This window comes from Zalophus californianus, chromosome 6 (genome assembly GCF_009762305.2).
Source record: "Zalophus californianus isolate mZalCal1 chromosome 6, mZalCal1.pri.v2, whole genome shotgun sequence".
Taxonomy (NCBI): domain Eukaryota; kingdom Metazoa; phylum Chordata; class Mammalia; order Carnivora; family Otariidae; genus Zalophus; species Zalophus californianus.
In genome coordinates, this window is record NC_045600.1 from 27,232,791 (window position 1) to 27,238,024 (window position 5,234).

Below are 5,234 nucleotides of genomic sequence, written 5' to 3' on the forward strand. Positions count from 1 at the left end.
ACTGTAGTCCAATGCGTGATGATGGAAGTGAGGAGAAGTGGATAGATCTTAAAGAGATACTTAGAAGGTTAAATCATAGGGCAAGTTAATGAGATCATGCAGAATTTCTGATTTAATTGGTCTGCAATTGGACTTGGACCAACCTAGTTTCCAAAAGCACCCACGTGGGGCACCCTGCTGGCTGAGTCCATAGAAAGAGCCTGAGACTTTTGCTCTCCGGGTTGTGAGTTTGAGTTTCACGTTGGGGTAGAGGTTATTAAAAAAAAAAAGCACGCAGGTGATTGTAAAGTTCAGCAACAATGAGATGACAACAGATAAGTCTACCCAAAGCCAGGGAGCCCAGAAGCTGAGCTTCGCTAGCAACATGCACAAATCACAGCACTGCACTGGGACCCCTTCTAAGCAGGGCTGGGCTGGGGCAAGGAGGGAAGGCAAAGCCCCTCACGTGCTCTCGGAATACCTCCCAACAGCCTGTGCTCCCTCCTCTGGCCTCCCGTCGGCCTGCCTTGTGGGGGCTGCAGTCTGGAATAGGTAGGTATGGGGAGGATCCCCCGAAGCCCTCCCAGTGTCCTCAGGCAGGTGATACGTGAGCAGGTACCCGTCCAGTCGCCTCCTGGCTGCCCTCCTCTCTAGGTGCCCCGCACCTCCCTCCAGCTCTCTCTGCCTGGCAGGGAGGATCTGCTTGAGTTAAGCGGATTTCATGCTATTTTCAAAGTCATCTTCCATGGAAATTTTTTTCTACCATTAAACCTATTTTCTGCCGCTCTTCTCATCTCCCTGAAAGCTTCCTCCTCCTCATCCATGAGATAAACCAGTAATGGGAACATTTAGGAATCTGCTAGTGACACTCTACAGGTGTCTTGGGGTGTCACTCACCAAGGTTGGGGAGGAGAAGTCACACGAAAGCCTCCCCGTTAGGAGTCAGGCCAGTAAGAGGAGCAGACAGCACCGAGGGCGGGGGCTGGAGCAGGCTCCTCTTGCATTCGCACGCACTCCTAAGCTTTGCCTCTCGGCCGGAACGTCAGGATACCTGGCCCTCGTCCTCCTGTGACAGCCACCCCACTGGGACAAGTGGTTTACAACCAGCGACGAAGGTCATCTGAGGAGCAATTGAGGCATTTTCCAGAGACCCCCAGGGAGCCAACATTTGAGCAAAGCTGACCCTGGGAGCTATGAGTTGGAGGGGTTGGGATGAGCTAGGAGATGCCAAAGCCAGCATATGCCTCCCTGTGAACTCACTCCACCTTGCTGTTCATCCCGGATAGAAGTTTCTTTCATATTGCTGCCAGTAAGCAGAGGCCTTTTGTGAGCACAAGTGTTGGGGCCAAATGACTCTGTACTGTCAGCTCCCTGCACAGGGCTCAGCCTGTCGTGGGTTGCTGGACAGGAGCCTATCAGACCTGCCAGACCCTGTGTGAGCAGGTCTGATCTAGCACCTGGACCAGACTTGGGCGCTGAGTGGCCTCAGAGGTGACCTGGTAGGAGAGCTGTGCTCAAAGGAGAGGATGAGATTAAGAATGGCCTGGACCAGTCCAGTTCCCTTCCCTGTGATCATCTCGCAGTGTGGAAACACATGAAGCCTTCAGTGTTCCTAGGGTCCTGCCAAGATGGAAATGTGGGAGAGAAAATTCTAGGATGGTGCCCAGCTTTCTGGCCATTTCAGCTGCTAAGCTGATGCTGGCAGCAACCAGGCTAAAAAATACTCAAAGAGCAGGTCGGTGGGGGATGAGCCCAGACTGACAGTGAGACTGAAGTGCTGCCCATGAGGGGCAGGTATGAGCTGGTTGTTCAGGGCCCAAGAGCCACCCCAGGGCCTGAGTGCTGGCCTCCAGAGAAATATTCGAGGAGCAACCTTGTGCATCAAGGTAGACAAGATAATCTCCCCCAAAATACAGGACCCCTACCCCTAGGGGATGAATATATTAAAAATTTTTAAATTATTCACATTTCACCTAATTGCTTTTTAGGATGAAGTTTTTGTATTCAAAATTTGTAGAACCAGTTACTACTCTACAATGGTACAGAATGTTGGAAGATGGAGAGCCAACCTCACATATTGTTTTCTTCGTTATTCCCATTGTTCATTTCACTAGAATTTCTTTCTACATCTGCATGTGAGAAAGTGGTGCAAAACATACAAATAATTTCAACAAATGTCAACTTCGAAATCAGCATTAGCATGAAATATTCTTAGCAAGATAACCACTGCTTAGGTATAATCTGCCTTTCTAAGCAATTATCAAGGAAACAGTTTTTCTACCAAGAATAATTTAACTGTACTGATACTTTCCAAATCAATAAATATTGACCTATTATTTTTATCTTATTTTTTTTCCCAACAGAAGGTAAAGTATCTCCCTGTGGTTTGGGGACTTAGAGCTGGCCGTGGACAAAAGGACCTTTCAGTCTCAGGACTGGAGTACCTTTACTTTACAAGGCAATCTTGAGCAAGAATCTCCCTGGGCATTAGCCTCCTCCTAGAAAACAGGAATTAGATTCCCAGGGGCTCTCAAACCGGGAATGGTTGTTACCAATAGCAAATGCTCATCCAGTACTTACGTAATCCCCATTTTACAGACGGAAAAAGTGACGTACAGCGAGGTTTAGCTCACCCATGTGCATACGCTGCCTCTCCAATGTCTAAGACTATCATCACTGGGTGGGGCCCTGGAATCCATGCTCCTAACCAGCTTCCCCAAGGACTGAGATCCAGTAGGTTTTTAGACCCCATTGAGGTACTCCTCAGGCATCGGATCTGCTGTTTCTGAAAGCCCATGGAAACAGACAGAATCCAGAACCCCAACCAGTGCAGTTCTCAGGAGGGAGCTTGCTAAGGCAGTAAGGGCAGGTAGGCTGGGGGTTCCAAATAGCCAGACCCGGCTGGCCCTACCAGGAACCCAGACTAGTCTCTTGCTGCACCAGATCGCCACCTGCTGGCTCTAGGTGGCCATTCCAGGCCAGATTTAGCAAGATCATTCTGGCATTTATCAGGATAGAGCAGGATAGTTTGAAAGGAGGGAGTCAGTGTCAGAGATGGGAGCAGCTACTGACCTAGATTAGGGGGTTGCTGTGGGATGAAGAAAAATGGCCAATGAGAGATATTTAGGAAGTAGGATTGCTTAGATTTAATAACACCAATCCCAAAGGACAACAGCAGGAAAAGCATAGTGGCCCCATTACATTCGTTCCCTCATTCAACAAGTTGTGGCACCTACTATGTGCAGGGAGCTAATCTTCCTGGGGTCTAAGCAAGTCAGGAAAAAGCCCTGCTTTACATAGAGCTCTAACGGGTGGGGGTAGGAGGTAATCAAATAAAGCAAATAAATAAGAAAATTATCAGATGGGAATAAACACCGCATGGAGAATTGAAAAAGGGTAATGCAATAGGGACACAGTTCTGAATGGTAAGGAGCCTGCCCTGCAACGGTGTTCCAAAGGAACAAATGCGAAAGCCCTCAAAGCGAGCATAGGCTGTTCAAGACCCAAGGTAGCCAGCGTGGCTGGAGCGGGACAAGCAGGGAGAGGGAGTCAGGAGCCAGGTGATGAAGGCTTTTGTCAGGCAGTGCAAAAATTTCTAAGAGTCACGGGAAGCCACAGACACAAGTTAGACAGGAAAGTGAAAGGATACGATTTCCCTTAAAAGTGCTCTCGGCTGCTCTACGGAGCATGGACTGTACGGGGCAAGAGTGGAAGCGAGACAGGAGGCAGGGATGTGGGCCAGTGGGGATGGCACCAGCAGCAGGAAGGGGAGAGGGCTCTGGGCACACTTTGGAGTCCGTCAACAGGACTTGCTTTTATAGACTGGATACAGGGGTGAAAAAAATAGCAGAACCAAGAATGACTCCCCAGGACCATTGAGGATGGGAGCCGGTGCGGAAAACCAACATTTTCCCTGCTGATGCCACACCCCAACAAGCTGAGGTCTGGCCCTCCAAGTTCAGCCCACTGGAGGGGGTTTGCAAGTTAGCCACTCTGAGGCCCATGGTGTCCTTACCTGTGCCTGGGCCTAGCCTGCTTGGGTGCATGACAAACATGAAAGAGAATGCCTGACACAGAACTGACTTGACCCTTGTGCTGACCTGGCCTGCAAGGACCCTTCGTGGGCCGGTTTTCTCCCATAGTGGGAGTATCTTTCCAGGCGGCCAGAGCCCCGTCTCCAGCTGGAAGTGCACCCAAGGTCACCTCTAGATCCGATGCTAAACAATCCCCAGAGTCATGCCCCCCATCCCCCAAACCCTGGACCTGGGAGCGATCCCTTAAAACAGAGGGACTGTGGGAATGAGCAGGCACATCCTGGCTAAACAAATACCAGAGACCAAGGGCTGTGGGTACCACATCACTTTATTTTTCTGGTTTTCCAACTTGACTCTTAGACAATGCAAATTCAGTTACTCGCCTGCCTGGCCACTATATGGTCCCTCGCTGATGGGGCACAGGCTCTGAGGAGAGACTCAACAGAACGACGGGGGCCCCTAAGAGCCAACCAGGCTGGCAATCTCACATATTGTTTGGGGTCCACAGAGGGGTCCACAGAAGGGCCAAGCACCAGCAGAGACTCGAAGCCCTCTCCCCCAGCCCCTTACCACACTCCTTTCAAGGGACAGGCCAGCACCTCAGTGATCCAGCTCAGGGTCTTCCCTTAGAGGTCCTTCCGATATACCCTTGTCATGCTGAGCCTGGCACCCTCTCCCTCGGGGGCACTAGGCAGAAGCCACTGACCTGCTCCATATTTGATTTCTTTCTAATGTTCCTTTGGGAAACATCTTTAAGGAGGGTGCCAACCCCCAAAAGAAACTGAAGACATATATTCTGCCTAATGGGACAAATAGCCATGTTAACGGTACTTCTTCCATCCCCAGGAAAAGTTGAAAGCAGCTTTAGCTAACAAACCCCCTCAGGACCCCCATTCGTATGGTTTCCAACACCAGCCAGGGGGCCCAGCCAACCCACTTAAATCAAAACAAAAAACTAAAACCAAGACAATAAAAAGCAAGAATGGCAAACAACCAAAAAGAACAATTCTGGTCCTGTAGCTCTCTGCAGGAGACCAGATGGCTCATTTCTGGCTCTGTCTGCCTTAGAACCAGGAAGCAGCGCAAAGCTGCCCTTGGATTCAAGGTAGACACTGTGGGAGCCAGAGCAAAGGGCATCCTGGCCAAACCAGGGGTCAACTTAGGTCCCTGACCCTGTCCAAATGGGTCCCCTCTCCTCCCAGCCCCCTTCACACCTCCCCA